At 39.6% G+C, this 20,311-nt stretch overlaps 1 long non-coding RNA gene across 2 annotated transcripts in view; it reads right to left on the bottom strand.

Annotated features, from left to right (window-relative positions):
* Window positions 1-502: 502 nt before the first annotated feature.
* The window catches only part of LOC110743368, an 84,718-nt gene continuing 64,909 nt past the window's right edge, over window positions 503-20,311 (bottom strand). For both annotated transcript variants that reach the window (XR_002522335.2, XR_002522334.2), the window contains 2 exons: window positions 18,642-18,751; window positions 503-1,270 (listed from right to left, as the gene is read on the bottom strand). This is a non-coding gene — a long non-coding RNA (uncharacterized LOC110743368). The remainder of the gene's footprint in view (window positions 1,271-18,641; window positions 18,752-20,311) is intronic.

The following is a 20,311-nucleotide window of genomic DNA, read 5'->3' as shown; positions in this document are numbered from 1 at the left end:
GCCCAGCACTGCATTACTGACAAACCTCCTTCCTCTGTCCATTTGTTGTCATCAAATATCCCTTGAATATCCACCTCCCAAGCATGAGATAAGGCTGTGGAAGCAACTCCCTTTGAAAAATTAAAACCCTTAGCAATTAAATTTGCTTTCGAGTTTCACTTTAGGTGAACAACTTAATTCTTGTATGCAATATTATACAGTAAAGTAAGTATTAATAACTCCCAGTAATGCAAATAATGATTCCAGAGTTGCTACTCTGAAAACACTTGAGGACTCTTTTTTTTTTTTTTTTTTTTTTTTGAGACGAGTCTCGCTCTGTCACCCAGGCTGGAGTGAGTGGTGCGATCTCGGCTCACTGCAAGCTCCGCCTCCCGGGTTCCCACCATTCTCCTGCCTCAGCCTCCCAAGTAGCTGGGACTACAGGCACCTGCCACCACGCCTGGCTAGTTTTTTGTATTTTTAGTAGAGACGGGGTTTCACCATGTTAGCCAGGATGGTCTCGATCTCCTGACCTCGTGATCTGCGCGCCTCGGCCTCCCAAAGTGCTGGGATTACAGGTGTGAGCCATCGCGCCCGGCCTTGAGGACTCTTAAAAGAGGAAAATTCAGTTAATAAAGTCAATAATGAAAAACTCAAGGCAGAGTTTCTAATGCTTTCCTTGATGTTTTGCAGAAAGACAACATGAGATAGAGGTTCGTATCTTTTCCACATACCAAATGAGAGGTTTATTTTAAATAATGTTAAAGTAATAACACAAATGATAGAGAATAATATATGTCTATGTGAGTGGACTTCTGGTACTATCATTTTAAGTTTTATTTCAGAATGAGCTTCCGCCTTCAGCATTCAAATGGAAATTTCTCACAACAAGGAAAGATAATCTATGCTCTAGAAATCGCCTTCTGGTTGACAACTTTGGTAGAATCCATTTTTACATCTGTTTTCCTCTGTCCTATCTCTCAGAAAACAAAAAGAGTCACGAATTTTTTCTTCTCTGGGCTCTCAGCTACAGATGCTGTTGCAAAATGAGGCAAGAGTGAGTTCTGCCACGGGCAATGTCCAGCCATGCAAAACGCCTGCTACCTAGGAGCTTTCCGAAGAAGTAGGAGGAAGGCGGAACATAGTAGAAGTTTGTGTTTCTTGCCTGCAACTGACCCCGTGACGGGAAGCAAGTGCTGGCAGCTCTGTTTATCCAATAAAAGTATTTCTGTTTGTTTTGTTTTCTTTTGTTTTGAATGGAGTCGCCTATCATCTCAGATCGCAGATATACCTATAAATAAAATTTAAAAATTTAAATATTCAAATATTTTGGCCGACATGCAACACAATCTGGTTGCTCTTTTAAAGCAGAGATAAAACTATTTTATAGGCAAAGCAAAACACATAGTCATAACAGAACAGCACTGGATTTGTGCCTTTTACTTATTATTTTTATTGATTTTTATTTTTGTTTTTATTTTTTTTTACCAGACAGTGCTTTTATTATTGAACTTTAAACATGAAAGATTACATTTCAACAAATATAATAGAACAAAAATGAATGTGGAGAGAAAAGGAATTACGGTAACTGTACAGGGCATGAAAATGGGTACTTTCAGATGATTGAGCGAGAAATTAAGTACAGATAATACATTCTTTTTAGGTTTATTTGACACATTTTATATTTATTCATAAACTATTCTTGTCTTCATTTTCCTCCTACCCTCTCCCTTCCTCTTCCCCCCTTTCTTCCTTTGTCTACCACTCTGACCTTCATTTTTCATTTCACTTTTTTCTTTGTTATTAAGCATTTGTCATGTGTTTTATAAATCCGTACTCCTCTGTTACAATAGGTATTAGTTATTCTGCAGCAGGTCACCTCAGAGGGCCCCATGCACCCCACAGTCAATCCCTCCACAAACCCCCTCCACATGTGTTTCTCAGAGCTGTATCTTCAAGACCACCTGCTGCTGGGGGCAGCCGCCCTCCAATCCTGCAGCTTGGATGGAGCTGACGCTGTCCATGCGGAGGCTCCTGGGCCCCTGACCTGGCCTCACGGTGTCTCCTTCAGCTGCTGCTCCGTCCTTCCTCCTGCCGCTGCTGCTGCTGCTGTTCTATAATACATCTGACCTTGACCCAGCTCTGTCTGCAGTGTTGACTCCTGCCTGTCAGCACTCGTTGAATTTTAGAAAACGCTTGATATATTTTCTCCATCCTCTTGTTTTCAGTCTTTCTGAGTATTCCTGTTTTCAGTTTCTCTTCCAGACAAGCTATTTCTTCATCCAATTCAGGGCGTCACGTTCTTTTGTTTACCCTGGGTTTTAATTTGTGTAATTAGTATTAAACTAGATTTTATTTATGACATCTTAATTCACATTTTCAATTTAAGTATAAATTATGATTATTATTAAATTAAGGGCCAGGTGCAGTGGCTCATGTCTGTTATCCCAAAACTTTGGGAGGCCGAGGCAGGGGGGATCACTTGAGGTCAGGAGTTCAAGACCAGCCTGGCCAACATGGTGAAACCCCGTCTGTACTAAAAATACAAAAATTAGCCAGGCGTGGTGGTGCCTGCCTGTAATCCCAGCTACTTGGGAGGTGAGGCAGGAGAATTGCTTGAATCCGGGAGGCAGAGGTTGCAGTGAGCCGAGATTACACCACTCTACTCCAGCCTGGGTGACAGAGCAAGAATCCCTCTCAATAATAATAATAATAATTAATTAATTAAAACTTATTTCTGCCATCTTATATTGTTTTTTATTTATTCTCTCTCTTCAGATATTTCTACCCTCCTTCTTTCCTCCTTTCAGTAAGATAACATTTTCTCTTTCTGATTTAAAGGCAATATCTTTCTATTTTTATAATTATGATTGTCATATTTATGGCCCATACTCTTTCTATTTTGTCCTTATTGACTTCCTAAATTTATACATATTCACATCTTCCTCCTAACACAATAAAAACTAGATTGTTTCTAATATTTATTTTGTCTTGCCTCTAGTGATTACGTTGTTATTTCCCAGGGCTTCAGTGTTAGATTGCTGTGGATCGACTTTTACTTGTTTTCATCCTTCTACTTACCTAACATAAAAATGAGTTTTACTAAGATATTTATTTATCCTTAACATCTGCTTTTTTTTTTCCTTCAAAAAATGTTTTAAATGAGGGCCATTTTATAGTAAAAGTTCTGAGGCCTTTTATGTATGAAAATACTTTTATAAAGCCCTCATTTTTATGAGTCAACTTCTCTTTAGATTCATAGTTCTTTTTCTTTAGTACATTAAAAAGTCCTAAATTTTCCCATTATATTTAGTTTGCTGCTGAGAAGTCGGCTAATCTGATTATTTTTTTGCAGATGATCTTTCTAGGTGACAGTCTTTAAATTTTTTTGCCTTTGAATTCTTAGTTCTCATTATAATATTTAAATGCAAATTGTTCCTTATCTTTCCATTTTTCCCTGATAAACTCTTCAATTTGAAGTCTTTCAAGTTTCTTTAATTCTGAAGAATGTCTATTAATTTTCCACATTTTTTCCCTTATCTTTTCTCTTTTCTCCCCTTTTGGGACTCATCCAGGTATTGATATTTAGTCTATTCTCTATATCTTTCAGTTTTTCTATTATGTTTTCTCTTTCTTTATTCACTCAAGGAATTCCTCAATCTGATCTTTAAGCTCACTTATTTACTCTTCAGCTGTAAACATCAAAATATTTATTCCATCTATTGTGTTCTTTATATCAGCAATTATATTTTATTATATAATATTTTCCCTATACTCTATTTTATGATTATTTCTTATTTTATATTGTTAACATCTTAGATTATTGTCTTAACTATACTTATCATCCATTTATAAAATTCTTAGTCTATCTGCTCTGACAATTCTCATTTACAGGATACATAGTGACTATTTCATCTTGTTTCTTTATTTCAGCTCATAAAGGTGTAAGGGCAGTATTTGTGCCAGTCTTGGGTAAGTATGAGGAAAAAGTTAGGGTTAAGATAAAATGCAGAGAGCCCAGACACTGTAGGATCCCTCTCATCCAATGACATTCCTCTGAACAGTCCTTCTGATCACGGCTCTACTTCAAAGTCTTAAGATGAAGCCCCGGCCGGGGCTGGGATCACGCCTGTAAATCCCAGCACTTTGGGAGGCCAAGGCGGGTGGATTGCCTGAGCTCAGGGGTTCGAGACCAGCCTGGGCAACATGGAGAAACCCCATCTCTACTAAAATACAAAAAAAAAAATGGCAGGGCATGGTGGTGGGCACCTGTAGTCCCAGCTATTCAGGAGGCTGAGGCAGGAGAATTACTGGAACCCAGGAAGCGGAAGTTGCAATGAGCAGAGATTGAGCCACTACACTCCAGGCTGGGTGACAGAGCCAGACTCTATCTCCAAAAAAAAAAAGATGAAGTCCCACTGGGAAAGGGCAGCCTCTCTAGGATCCAGTCCACCAGCCCTGAGTGCTGTGAGACGCTAGAGGAGTGCATGTCTAAGGGAAGCTGTTAGATCCACATTTTTTCAAAGATTTCCCACCCCTGTAAGACTTTTGATCTGCTTGCTATAACTTCAGAACACATCTGTAAAAACCTGGGCTATTGTTACTTTTTGCCACTCTGGAGGAAATGTTTTTTTAATGAATTAACAAAACTTTTCTGCAATCTATTATGTTGTTCTCTTGCCAAAAGTTTCAACCATGGTTCAACCCAGGACCATCTACCTACTTATCCCATCCACATCAACTCAAGCCAGCCTTCAGTCTCCCTAGCGTGGTTTCTCTCTCGTCTCCCTCCATGTCTCCCTTCCTCGTTCCCTCCCTCCATCCCTTCTCTCTCTCTATGTCTGCCTATCTGTCTGTCTGTCTCTCTCTCTCTTCCTGGTATCTTTCCCCTTGTATCTACAGTTTGTCCCACATTGATTTTGGGGGACTACAGCAATAAGCAGCCTCAGCCATTCCCAGACGCCTTGCTCTTACCTCCCAGGCCTGAACACCTGAAGAACCCATAGCTGCTGGGCCCAGGAGGGACGATTGATCAGTTGATTAGCGTTAGGAGCAAAGCACAACTGGAATGTGTTCTAACTGCCATATCCCTAGAATCCTTTGGTTTTTAATATTTAGTGCAATAATTTTCACGTAGATTGAATTTAACTAAAGCAAGTGTCACAGCTTTGTCAGGAATCTTAATCATGAAACTTTCCTTGACTTCCAGTATCTATCTGTGGTAAACGTTAACAAGTATCTGACTAGATGGCTCTTGTTGAAAGCAATTGCAAAAATAAAGGCATAGAGAAGTATGAGTGAAGTTCTGGATTACACTTTCTTTCAAATAAGAATTCAGCATGCATTCTTTTTTCCAGAGATCTTAATTCAAGATCCATAATATTGTATCTTTATCTTTTTTCCTAAACCACAGGGTAAATGAGCCCTAAAATATGTGTGGGTTCTGAATCTTCCTTGGACTCTACTTATGTCATCTGTCTCTTACATTCTCTAACTACACCCTCCAGCCACAACCTCTGAATAAGGGTCCCCAAGCACCCGACGCTCTCACTTCCACGTCTTTGCAGATTCTTTCTGGTATGGAATACTCCGCACTTCCCACCTTATTCTCTTGTTCTGCCTGTTCTCTGCTCATGCTGAAGAGGCTTCTTGGTGCCTTTTCACCAAGACGAGTGGTGACGAGTCCTTCTCCTGGAAGCATGACATCACTCGCCTCTCCCAATCAACGCCATGCTCAAGTCTCCTTGCACGAGACCATCATACTCTGGTTTGGATTTTGTAGTTTTTATTTCACTTTTTCTGCTACTGGAATACAGGGCCTTTGAGGTCAGGGGCTCTATGTCCTAGACATTTTTACACTCAGCCTTAGCCCGTGTTAGCTATTGGGTAAGTAATTATTGAATGGCAGTAAATATTCCTTGGATTTCACTGAAGTCTGCTCTAAATGCAGTTGAGTTTAATGATCAAGAACTTGGACTCTAGCATCAAACGTGAGTTAAAATTATTTCTCCATTACCTACTAGTTGACTAATACCTACTTTCTGACTATATCAACAAATGTTACTGACAACTATTTCTAGGAAATTCATTAATAATGTGTCTATTATGCAGTAAGTTATCAATAATGATAAGTTGTTGTAATTTGATCAGGTCAGCTTCCTTTCATTAACAAAACAGGTGACATTAATTAAATTTATCTTTGGTATGCCCAAAACCACTTTCCCATCTCTCCAGTAACTTCTGTGTGTCTTTATGTGACTCCGGACACTTCTTTATCAGGAGATAAAATACTCTGATGAGGAGATTTACATAAAGGCATAAGTAAGAATGACTTAAAAAATTATCTTTGATAACATAGTCACTGCTAATCTAAAGGAGAAATGTTAAAGCTGGAATGTCAGGCATTAACAAGAAATAAATTGCTGGAAGTAATTTTGAACAGGATGGCCTAATGGGAAACATCCTAGAAATCTTACTATATAAGGAATCTACTTATTCATTTATTCACTGAGTTGAAAAATTCATACTGAATTCTTGCTGTGGGAAATAGTTTGCTGGGTGTGTAGAAATGTAGAGATTCATATTACTTTTATCCTCAAACTTGCTCATAATCTAACAAAGCAGACAATAATATATTTATATTGTTTTACATATATTACTCCATTTACTTACAATAACTATCTTATGATGAAGGTTAAGAATTCCATTCCCAGTGTTCAGGTTTGGAGAAGGAATTGGACTTACCCAAGGTGACACAGCTAAAAAGAGGAGCAATCTATACTCATATGCAGTCCTCCTGAATATAATTATTTTCCCCTATGCCACAATGCCTATACAACCATAATCCAAATAAATTATGGTAAGAATCATAAGTGCCAAAGTAGTAATACATTTAGATGAGAGTAAAATTAATGTTTGCAATTAACCAGTAATGGTTTCATACATAGGGCATTTCAGTGCATGGGCACTGAACAATGAACTGGATTTTGACAAGTGGAGATGGTGGAAAGGACATTCCAAACTGGAAAAGTGGAGAAAAACCAGGAAATGGACAACAGAGGTGGGAAAGAACAAGAACAGATTTTTTTTTTTTTTTTTTTTTGAGACGGAGTCTCGCTCTGTCACCCAAGCTGGAGTGAGCCGCGCCATCTTGGCTCACTGCAAGCTCCGCCTCCCGGGTTCCCGCCATTCTCCTGCCTCAGCCTCCCGAGTAGCTGGGACTACAGGCACCTGCCACCATGCCTGGCTAATTTTTTTTGTATTTTTAGTAGAGACGGGGTTTCACTGTGTTAACCAGGATGGTCTCGATCTCCTGATCTCGTGATCCGCCCGCCTCAGCCTCCCAAAATGCTGGGATTTCAGGCTTGAGCCACTGCGTCGGGCCTAGAAGAGATATTTTAGGAAGGCCAACTGCCCTGGCTGACTAGAATATAGGATATGTGAAAAAAAGAAGTGGTTTTGATAATATTTAAAATACAGATTGGAACTAGATTCCAGACAATTGAAGTTTTCACTCTTTTCCAAAGCCAGTAGTACTCAGCCCTGGCTAAGAGTCAGAGTCAATTTTATAGCTTTTTTGAAATGCCCACGCCCTGGCAGCTCTCCCAGAGATCCTATTCATTAGCTCTGAGGGGCATGGACATCTGCATATTTTAAGATTCCTCTATTGATCCTGCACGGTGGGTACAGTAGAGGATCCACGTCAGGGTGATTGAAGTGTGGTCCACTCCACGTGTGGTCTGTAGACTGTACTGGTTTTCAAAGGATTAGTGCCCATGAAGAGAAATGGAGAGTGAGAGTGTAAAAACTCTATAGCAGTTTGATGAAGTAATTTTATATCTGTTGAGACACGGAACTTAAAAGGGGCAATGTGTTTTATATGTGTTTTTTTAATCTTGCACAACTCATCTTATTTTACAAAGATATTGTTACATGAGAATTGTAAATTAAAACAAGAACAAAACTGGGTTTTTAACACAGATAATGTAAGAAGTGTCATCACTCCAGGCCACGGTGGCATTTGTGAATGGGAAACAATGTATGGAAAGCAGTGCCATTTTAACATCAGTGTGGCTCTGGCACGCTGGAAGGGTAAGATGAGTGGGGATCAGTGTGAAGTCCACATTGCAACGTGCTTGGATTCATTTATGCCAATGGTAATGGAAAGAAAGAGGAAAGGTTTCAGAGAAGTATGCAAGAAAAAAAAAGAAACAAATTGTCAATAGATAGAATAAAAGAAAAGATCAAATCTAAAAATGTTCTTGATATTTCATGCCTGTATGACTGGAAAAAAAGTGCTACTATTTAGAAGTATGTAGATATCATTAAGAACACTTGGGGCAAGAAGTGGGGTGGAAGTGAGGGTGAAGACAGTGATTTTAGCTCTAGGCACATTCAGTTTAAGAAGTCTGAAGTAAGTCAAATGGAAATGTTTCCAAGGCAGGTGAACATATGGGTCCCGGAACTGTGAGAGTCGCCGAAGTTGGGATCATAATCGGGGTGGAATTAAGAACATATTCAAAGCGGTCAGTGGAGCACAGCACTGACAGCCCTGAAGGCACAGTGGCCATAAGTGCGCGATGTTGCCAAGGGAGTGCCTACCCACTGAAGGGCAGCCCTGGGTAGAGGTGTGATAACCGGGGATAAGAGTGGGCAGGGAGTGGGATCTCTGAAATGCTAGAGAAAACAAAGAGACTGTAAAATAACTCTTAGTGAAAGAGAGGAGGAGAAAGGGGGATGCTGGAAAGGTGGAAGAATTCTATTAAATTGGTTTTCTTTCTTTCTTTTTCTTTTTTTTTTTTTTTTTTGAGACGGAGTCTCGCTGTTGTTGCCCAGACTGGAGTGCAAAAGTATGATCTTGGATCACTGCAACCTCCGCTTCCAGCAATTCTCCTGCCTCAGCCTCCAGAGTAGCTGAGAAGCTGAGATGACAGGTGCCAGCCACCACGCCCAGCTGATTTTTTTATTTTTAGTAGAGACGGGGTTTCTCCGTGTTGGCCAGGCTAGTCTCAAACTCCTGACCTGAGGTGATCCACCCGACTCGGCCTCCCAAAGTGCTGGGATTACAGGTGTGAGCCACTGCGCCCAGCCGGTTTTCTCTTAAAATCAGGAAGAGGAGAAATTTTAAAAGGGAAGAAAAAGTTGACAAACATTGATGAACTATACAGAGAAATGGAAGAGAATGAGAATAAGTAAAGACTAGATTTAAGGAGCAGAAATAAACAGGAAAACTTGAAGAAACCAGCTTTAGTATGTGAGGAAACATTTAAGATATAGAGCAATAAATAGCAATATTTGGTAAATGCTACCGGCTGGATTGTGACTCCCTAAAACCTGTATGTTGGAGCCCTCATTCCAATGTGATGGAATTTGGAAAAGGGCCTTTGGGAGGTCATTGGGTCATGACGGTAGAGCCCTCACGAGAAGATGCGTGTCCTTATTGGTTTTATTGTTATAGATTTAGGAGGTGAAAGTGCAGGTTTCGTTTTTCTTTGTTTTTTTTTTTTTTTTTTTTTTTGAGATGGAGTCTCGCTCTGTCGCCCAGGCTGGAGTGAGTGGCGCGATCTCGGCTCACTGCAAGCTCCGCCTCCCGGGTTCACGCCATTCTTCTGCCTCAGTAGCTGGGACTACAGAATGTGCAGGTTTCTTACAGGCATATATTGCGTACTGGTGAAGTCTGGCCATTTAGTGTACTCATCACCTGAACAGGAAACACTGTACATAAGACTTAATTTTCAACCCTCACCCCCTCCCACCTTCCAGCTTCTGTAGTCTCCAAAATCTAAATTTCCATTCTGTATGTTTTTGTGCACACATTGTTCAGTTCCCACTAATAAGTGAGAACATGCAGTATTTGACTTTCTAGTAATTTTACTTAGGATAATGGCCTCCAGTTCCATCCACGTTGCTGCAAGGCATAATTTTATTCTTTTTAAAAAAATTTTTTTAAATTATTTTCGAGACGGAGTCTCGCTCTGTCGCCCAGGCTGGAGTGTGGTGGTGCGATCTTGGCTCACTGCAAGCTCCGCCTCCCGGGTTCCCGCCATTCTCCTGCCTCAGCCTCTGAGTAGCTGGGACTGCAGGCGCCACCACCCCGCCCGGCTAATTTTCTGTATTTTTAATAGAGACGGGGTTTCACCGTGTTAGCCAGGGTGGCCTCGATCTCCTGACCTCGTGATGCACCCGCCTCGGCCTCCCAAAGTGCTGGGATTACAGGTGTGAGCCACTGCTCCCGGCCAATTTTATTTTTTTTTAAGTTCAAGTAGTACTACATGGAATCTATATGCCACATCTTCTTTATCCAGTTCTCTGTTAATGGACACTTAGTTTGATGCCATGCTTGCTATTGTGAATAGTGTTGTGATAAACACAGGAGCGCAGGTGTCTTTTGGATGTAATGATTTCCTTCCCTTTGGGTAGATACCCAGTAGTAGGATTGCTAGACTGAATGGTAGTTCTATTTTTAGTTCTTTGAGAAATCTCCATACTGTTGTTCAGAAAGGTTGAACTAATTTACATTCCCAAAAACAGTGTATAAGTGTTCCCTTTTTCTTGCATCCTCACCAACATCTGTTGGTTTTAGACTTTTTAATGATAGGCATTTTCATTGGTGTAAGATGGTATATTCTTGTGGTTTTAATTTGCATTTCTCTGATGATTAGTGATGTTGAGAATTTTCTTACATTTTTCTTGGCCATTTGTATGTCTTCTCTTGAAGAACTGTCCTTTCATATCTTTCCCCCACTTTTTAATGGGGTTGTTTTGCCTTGTTGAGTTGTCTGAATTCCTTGTAGATTCTGGACATTAGCCCTTTGTCAGATGCATAGCTCACAAATATTTTTTACCATTCTGTAGATTGTCTGTTTACTGATTGTTTCTTTTGCTGTGCAGAAGCAAATACAAAACACTGATGAAAGGAATCATGGATGGCACAATGGAAAAACATTCCATGTTCATGGATTGAAAGAATCAATATCATTAAAATGACCATACTGCCTAAAGCAATTTGCAGATTCAACACAATTCCTATCAAATTACCAACATTACTTTTCAGAATTAGAAAAAAGCAATCCTAAAATTCATATGGAACCAAAAAAGAACCCAAATAGTCAAAGAAATTCTAAGCAGAATGAACACAGCTGGAGGTATCACATTGTCTGACTTCAAAGTATACTATAAACTACAGAAACTAAAACAGCATGGTATTGGTATAAAAATAGACATGAAGAACAGTGAAACACAATAGAGAACCCACAAATAAAGCCACATACCTACAAATAACTGATCTTTGACAAAATCAACAAAATTATACACTGGAGAAAGGACACCCTATTCAATAAATGGTACTGGGAAAATTGGAGAGCTGTATGCAGAAGAATGGAGCTGGATTCATACCTCTCACTATATACTAAAATTAACTGAAGACAGATTAAAGACCTAAATGTAAAACCAAAAACTATAAAGATCCTAGAAGAAAACCTATGAAAATTCTTCTGGGCATTGGCCTAGCAAAGAATTTATGACCAAGTTCTCAAAAGTAAAGGCAACAACAGCAGCAAAGGCAAATGGGACTTAACTAGATTAATGTCTTTAAAAGACGAATAGGAGGCTGTCATCTGCAAGCCAGGAAGAGGTCCCTCACCATGAACTAATCTGCAGGCACCCAGATCGTGGGACTTCCTAGCCCCCAGAACTGTGAGAAAATTTTTCTGTTTTAAAAGCCACCCAAGCTATGATATTTTGTTCTGGGAGCTCACGCAGGGTATGACACTAAAGAAGTGGAGGCAGTCACTATAAAGTCTTCATAATGCCACCAAATAAAGAAAAGCTAAGGTTGTCGTTTAAGATGGTGAAAAAACAAAGGCAGTATTTGAAGAGTGAGTGGCTGAAAATTATTCAGAAATGATGAAAGACATCAATTCAAAGATACTGGAATCCCAAGCAATATCAAACAAAATAAACAATATATACTTCAATCCATTTTAATGAAACTATTGAACATCAAATACATGAAAATCTTAAAAGCAATCAGAGACAGCCGGCATGTAACTTGCTGCATAAACTGAAAACAGATTTTTCAATAGAAACAGGGCAAGTTGGAAAATTGTGGAATCATATTTTCAAAATGCTAAGAGAAAACTTAGAAATTCGTTTCCAGCAAAAATCTTCCAATGGGAGTGAAGGCAAAATAAATACATTTCCAGACACACAGAACAGAGCTTGTCACTAAATACATTTTTCTGGCAGGAAGAAAATGATCCCGGTTAGAAAGCTGTGAATACAGAAGGGAATAAAAAATGACAAGACTGGTAAATATGTGAAAAATTTAAATAAAGATTAGCTACATAAACTTATGTCTTGGCCCAGGCTGGAGTGCAGTGGCACGATCTCAGCTCACTGCAACCTCCACCTCCCAGGTTCAAGTGATTCTCCTGCCTCAGCCTCCCGAATAGCTGGGATTACAGGCGCCCACCACCACATCCAGCTATTTTTGTTGCATTTTTAGTAAAGATGAGGTTTCACCGTGTTAGCCAGGATGATCTGGATCTCCTGACCTCGTGATCTGCCTGCCTTGGCCTCCTAAAATGCTGGGATTACAGGTGTGAGCCACCACGGTTGGCCAAAACTTATGCTTATGTCTTGTGGACTTCAAGATATAGAAAGAAAGTGACCACAGTGTGTAAGTCACAGAACAGTAAAAGAAGTTGGAATATTTTACTGTAGTTGCAAAAAGGGGAGTGTCTGTGAGGCCAGGGCCTCTTTATATACAAGAAAAGGCAACACTGCCAAGTCTGAGTTTAGGGACCGGGAAAACTAATACAAAACCAGTGCCTGAAGGAAGAAAGTGTCAATGTCACCTTAAAAGTGAACAGAGGCACTGCTGTCATCAAAAAGAAAAACAAGTCATGAGGAAGAAGAACGTATTGAGTCATAGCATGCTCAAGGAGGTTTCCACATAGTAATATTATCTTAATTTATGTTATTTATTCTTGCTGTATTCTAATACTATGTATTATTATCTCTGCTAATACTATGTATTATTATGTCCTTTTTCCAAGGAGGAAACTGACTCTGTATGGTGAGCTAACTCATCCCGAATCAAAGCTGCAATGTGGAGACTGGTGTGTGCCATTACATCATTGCCTCTTTAGGAGGAGGCTATGCTGGGGACCAGAAGGAGGCCATTGGATGGGTGCCAGGAAGCTCAGGGCTTCAGGCACGGCTAACCTTGTTTCTGCTGGGCCTCAGGGAAATTAAAGCCAAATGTATGAGGATGGAACACTTCTGAGGCTTTCATAAGTTATGAGAAAGACTCATTTTCTGTAATCCATTGACCATCTTGATGATCATTTTTCCTCCCAGAAAAATTCACTTACCCCTTTTCCCCTCTGTGGACTGCACTGCCCGGTTTTCCCCTCTCATTTGATTTCACAAGTGTCCATAATCTTACTTGCTCCTTTTCTTTGTCATTTTCTCTTGAAATCTAAGTATCTCTGTGTTTTATATTTTATAGTCACTTGCTTCATGTTTATCCTCTTTTGGTTTTCTCTCTTTCTTTCCCAAAAGAAATAAGCCTTTGCTGCAATTCATAGTAGCTAATATTGAACCATACGTCCAGGGTATTACTTTACAATATCCATAAGCTCCCAGAAATGTACCAGAAATATGTCAACAATTAAATGACACTTTACTTCGGGGCATAGGTAGGGGATCCGGTTGCCCAAGCACAGCCTGGCAGACAGAGGCAGGACTTTAAATGACCACTGCAAGCCTCTCTTTTTGATGGATGCAGCTCATCCAATACACCAAGAGAAGGATTGTCCAAATTAATATCTATTTCTTATTATAACAGGAACCCATCAGGAACAATCCCCAATACTGTTCTTCCATGAAGAATAAAAAAGGTAAAAATCATGTAAAAGAGGTAAGACATGGCGAGATAGTTACAAGAATATTTTCAGAGTATAAGTTTTAGGAAATATGCTTAATTATCCAGTGTTTTAATTAACCTGAAGCTGGACTTTCCAACCAAAACTCATAATCTAATTAAGGAAGTGCATCATATCGACAGCACAAAAAGCAACGAGCAATTAACATTTTCTAAAAATGAAGCTGATGCAGGAGCATTTTGATTTACTCTAATTACACGGTGAATGCTGTAGCTAATGCAACAATGCCTTTGCATTTAAAAAATTGCCCTTTAAAGGCCTCCCGCCAAATTGTAAGAGGCTTATAGTTCTCCCACTCTAGCTGCCTGTAATATACATAAAAGTGAGAATTACAAAGAATCCTCAAATCATGGATATTATAAAATATAGATGACAGAAACCTGGCCCTGAATGCTCCCACGAGAACGGCTTGCAGCAATCATACTACAAAGAGTTTTAAGGATAGCACTTGGATCAATCTGCTTCATTCATCTCTATGTCCTTGGAAGACATGTCTTGGAAAGGGCTAAGAGCCAGCGTTCCCGCACCTCCGAATACAGTCGTTCTTGCACCAGATAGTGCGCCCACCACAGTGCAAGGCTCGCTGAGCCTTCAGGAAGCTGTTGTTTCAGGCCACAGTGGTGTGCAGTCCCCTAAAGCATACGCTGCAGTGTATGCCGGCGCCTTCTGTCAGCTGATGAATCGCATCTGACTCCTGGTGTTTCAAGGGTCTGAAAACAAGCATATCATTCTGCAAAGTCTGAGATTCAAAATGAAGAAATCCTATTGATCATATCAGTAGAAATGACAATCATGGGATTCCAGAAATACAGGGAAACTGGAGGGATCATCTCATGCAGTCGTTTTATTTTCTGGATGCGGAAGCTGACATCCAGGGAATACATAGTTGCCCGATCCTACACAAAGTGGGAACCAAATTGGCTTTATTGACTCCTAAACCTTTGGAATCAGAAAGATCTGGTTTCAGATTCAGCTTTTGCATTTAACATGGGAATGTGAGCGAGTTACTTCCCTAGCCCTTTGGTTTCGTGGTCTTTAAAATGGAAACAGTAATACAGACCCCTTACAACATGAAGATCAGATGAAATGACGCAGGGGAAACCTTTGATGCTCCTGCTGTTCTAAGCCGCAGGCCCCCCGAAGTGATCTTCTTCCTTCTAATGTCATTTTCTGAGGTAATAACAAGCAGATGTGAAGTAAAAATTTGTCAGATAATTAATAAAGAAGCAAAACCAGAGAACGCAGAACTTCTAGGTATTCAAAATCATAAAGTTGATGTTTTATCTAAATTCCTCAAGTCGACTTTTCATAGAAGCTATATAACCGGAGTTTCATATGCACTTCACGTTTTTACTGAAATAAGAGGAAGATTACATCTCTACATACAAATTTACTGCCAAATCATCAGGTGAGAATAGGAGAAATAACTTCATGGGACATTAGCCAAGGGCCGTGATAAAGAAGGAGAGAGAAGAAGGTTGGGTGCTAAGTTAGACGATAAAGTTACCATGATTTTTTAGCTAATAATTATCCTACATCCTCAGATGCCTGAAGGGAGATATATGTGTGTGTGTGTATATATATATATATGGCATGTAATATCATATATTAATTAGATGTGCCTTGTATCACATAGTCTGAATTAAGATCAAAGATAACAGAAGTAAGAACTTAAAAATAGGACCCAATATAAATATCTAACTGATTTATTGGTGAATTTATTAATTCATATAATATATTTATTGATACTTCCTCTGTGAATAACTGTGCAAGTTTTAGAAATATAAAAATGTGGCTGGTGCGGTGGCTCACGCCTGTAATCCCAGCACTTTGGGAGGCCGAGGCGGGTGGATCACGAGGTCAAGAGATTAAGACCATCCTGGCCAACATGGTGAAACCCCATCTCTACTAAAAATACGAAAATTAGCCAGTTGTGGTGGCGGGCACCTGTAATCCTAGCTACTCAGGAGGCTGAGGCAAGAGAATCGCTTGAACCTGGGAGGCAGAGGTTGCAGTGAGCTGAGACTGCAACACTGCACTGCAGCCTGGGCAAAAGAGCAAGATTCCATCTCAAAAAATAAAAAAATATATAAAACTGAATAAAATATGATCCCAGCCATCAAAGAATGCGCAATTCTAGAATAACAACGCATAAGCTTATAGCCCTGGGATGGTTTCCTGCTGAGTCTGTAGAGTCTGCTTCCAATATGACCATGCCACTGTCAAAAGACATACAAAATTAAACAATATTTTAAAGAGCAAAAAACCTTTGTGTCTCAAACTCCAACAAATACTATTTCCACAGGACATACAAGTTTTCAAATCCTTTGAGTTAGCCTTTCACAATAAATTACTTTCCAAAAAAATGATTTTTAATGTGTAAAAAATTTTCTGCTGTGAGAAAAAATAAAATATATTTTAAAATCTTAATACTTTAACACTTTACCATACTTTATATATTATGTTATATAATTGTCCTCATAGAGTATATGCAAGTTTGTGTCATGTTTTATATGCCTAGTGTTATATCCTAAACATGTCCCCAGTGGTAACCACTGTTTGTTTTTATGGCTGCACTGTATTCAATTTAAGTAATAATTTACTGAACCATGTCTGTATTGTTGGATATTTAGAATTTTTCTGCTTTGTGATCATAATAAACAATGTAATTGGTACAGGGTTTTAAAATGTGATTATTTTAGACTATCACTGAAGTCCCAAAATACTAGCTACTGTATCCCAAAGTTAAGTCAAGAAGCCATGAAGGGCCGGGTGCATTGGCTCACGCCTGTAATCCTAGCATTTGGGTGGCTGAGGCGGGTGGATCACATGAGGTCAGGAGTTCGAGACCAGCCTGGCCAACATGGTGAAACTCCGTCTCTACTAAAAATACAAAAATTAGCAGGGCATGGTGATGCACGCCTGTAATCTCAGCTACTCGGGAGGCTGAGGCAAGGAGAATCTCTGGAACCTGGGAGGTGGAGGTTGTGAGTGAGATAGCACCACTGCACTCCAGCCTGGGCAACAGAGCAAGACTCTATCTCAAAAAAAAAAAGAAAGAAAGAAACAGAAAGAGAGAAAGAGAGAGAGAAAGAGAGAAAGAGAAGAAAAGAGAAGAAAAGAAAAGAAAAGAAAAGAAAAAAAAGAAAGGAAAAGAAAAACCATGAAGGACTTGTGCAGATGTTGGGAAAAACCTGTGTTAAGCCGGGTCATATCCCTGCCCTCCACGAATGCTTCCTCCTCATCTCAAGTGACGGAAGGCGATTTCCAAGAGCATGCTATGAGGTTCTGGGAATTTGGAACCTCATGGCCTGGTCTGGCTCAGACATGAGAAATCTAAAACACAGGAGACCTTGGCTGGCAAGGAGAGGTTACTGCATTGTTGGACAAAGGATGTGTGGCAATTGTCTTAAATACTGTCTAAAACATGTCAGAAACAGAAAGGCTTCCCAGATGCCTCAAAGATTAGCAAAATCACCAGCAACCTGCTAGGAAAGAAGCCTCACTAATATCAAGAGAACTCTAAGTAAAAGACGCCCAGAAATACAGGTCTTCAAAGAGCCCATGTCAGCATCCAGGCAGGATGCGTTGACTTAAATACCTCCCAGACCAAAGGCGCACCTGTCCCTTCTCATTACAATCACAGTCACGTGAAACACGGCATGCCTCTTCTAAGTGAAATGTGTGTAGTGTGTGCGGGACGGGAGAGGGAAGCCGGAAAAGCAAAGGAGGGAAAAACAGAGGGGAAATCTTTCAGGGTTCCTCCCTCCCATCACAGGACCGAGGCTGAGAAGACAAGAAAGAATATTTTTGAATAAATATGAAGCTGTAATCACTCTACTAGAGTAAAGAAACTAATTTGTAAACGATTCTTCTTATTTTTTTCTAACCATAAGCATCAGTAGAACTTCTCACTACCTAAGAATGAGTTGGGGGACCATGAGATCTGAGCTCCTTGTCATCCAGGAACACGGGAGGAATGAGTTTTACAGAATGCTTTTAACAAGAAGTCAGCAGATAGCAAGCCGATACCTAATTTTGTACCAAGAGTCTTGCTTTTCCAACATAACAGTTAGACTATAATACAGAATACAGTAACAATACGTAATCCCAGCATTTTGGGAGGCCAAGGCAGGAGGATCCCTTGAACCCAGCAGGTCAAGGCTGCAGTGTGCTATGATCACACTGTTGTACTCCAGCTTGGGCAACAAAGTGAGACCCTGTCTCTTAAAAAGAGAGAAAAAGAAAAAAAATATATATGTTGCAATTAGATTTTGCATTCTTTTAGTATATCTCCTTTGGATAAATCCTTAGAAGTGAGATTGCTGGGAATTTCATGCAGGTGTCATCATTTACTTAATCAAACCCTACTTGCAAACAATCTAGGAGTTTTTCCTTCATTTTTTATTATGATCAATGATGTTGAAATGGATGTAATTTGATGTAATAGATTTTTCATCCTTTTGGGTTATTTACTTTACCCATAGGCGGGGGTCGTGTATGACCCGTGGGTGGAAGCTGTTTTTGCTCTTGATGCAATTTACAAACAGTTCCTTAAAGGGATCGTTCCCTCTTCATTACTACCAGTGGTGCGTGAACATCCCTGTTTTACAAGAACTAGATATTATTCAAATAAAAATTAATAAATATAAAATACCAATCTTTTAAATTTAAATCTCTTCTTTTACTAAAAATATTATCCCATTCACTTACCATGTATAATTTCTCCTTTGTGGAGTGGTCTATATTTTTGACAATTTATCCCAAAGGGATTTTCTGACTATAGAATGCTCATGTTCTCACCCCAGGCTCTCCAGTTGCATCTGTACCAGCAGGGAGAAAAGGAATAAAATAGGTGATAATATAGTCACACATATTTGCAGAATCCTGCTGTCCAAGTTTCCTACTACTCTGGGCATTCACATTTTATTTATTTATTTATTTATTTATTTATTTATTTATGACAGGGTTTGGCTCTGTCACCCAGGCTGGAGTACAGTGCCACGATCTTGGCTGACTGGAACATTCACCTCCTGGGCTCAGGTGATCCTCCTGCATCAGTCTCCCAAGTAGCTGGAACTACAGGTGCATGCCACCATACCTGGCTAATTGTGTGTGTGTGTGTGTGTGTGTGTGTGTGTGTGTGTGTGTGTGGAGAGAAGGGGGTCTCACTATGTTGCCCAAGCTGGATTCGAACTCCTGGACTCAAGCGATCCACCCACGTTGGCCTTCCAAAGTGTTGGGATTACAGGCATGAGCCACCACATTTAATTCTTAATAAAGACAATGGAATTTTTAGGAAGACCTTCCTCTTGTGAAAGCAGCTAATTTTTTTTCTTTTATAAGATATGTTGTATTTATCTTTATAACTTAGATCAAATGGAAAAAAATAACAAGGGAATTTTGCATCTTTTTGGTAAAAAACTCTGGTAAGTTTCAGCCATATTAAGATTACTGTAATGACTTCTTTTCACAAAGAGTCTAAATAGGACATTGAATAGCTTCTTAACCAAAGTGAAGCAAAATTTCTCATGTCTAAGCCAGGCCAGGGCATGAGGTTCCAAATTCCCAGAACCTCATAGTGTGCTCTTGGAAATTGCCTTCTGTCCCTTGAGACGAGGAAGCCTTCATGGGGAGCAGGGACATGATCTGGCTTATGACAGCTTTTTCCCAATGTCTGCTTCTCTTCCCCTCATCTCCAAAAGCCTCAGTCCTTTGACTCACAATTCCTTCATGGTTTCTTTCTTTCTTCTTCTTTTTCTTTTCTGAGTAAAAGGACACTAATTAAAATAGCAAGAAGATTTTTCTGTCATTACCAGAAATTTTGCTTTTATGTGGATAGCTTTGTTTTTCATTACTAAATATAATTTTGTGTTTCTTCTAAAAGAAATTATATTTTGCATCTAAACGATAGCCACAACAAAATGATTAGAAAGATATTATGCAACCATATCCAAGTAGGATAAATAGCTGTTGTAGAAACCATAAAGCAGAAATATGTTATTAGAATCAGTGAATTTGATTTGAATTTTAGATAATCATATATTTCTACCGAAATGAATCTTGTATTATATCTATGTGACAACTGCCAAACTGGCCTGGAATGGAATTTGGCTGATGTAATTTACAACGGTTCGTCTGTTTGGTTTAAACAGATAGCAAAGACCAGAAAGACCAGAGTGGAGACATACCTTATTTACAAACAGCGATCAGACGAATCAGTGTTTTCATTCCACTCAGATCTGCCCAGGTTGTGTCACTTTAGGTTAGGACACAGTCGTGGAGACTTTGTCTTTAACCGCTAGGGGTTTGGGTTGTAAGAAGCCAATCGCCTTAGAACTGGCTTCTGCCACTTTTTGGAGGGAAACAGCAGAAAAAAGGGG

The sequence above is a fragment of the Papio anubis genome, chromosome 3 (genome assembly GCF_008728515.1).
Source record: "Papio anubis isolate 15944 chromosome 3, Panubis1.0, whole genome shotgun sequence".
Taxonomy (NCBI): domain Eukaryota; kingdom Metazoa; phylum Chordata; class Mammalia; order Primates; family Cercopithecidae; genus Papio; species Papio anubis.
This window is presented reverse-complemented; position numbering and strand designations above follow the sequence as displayed.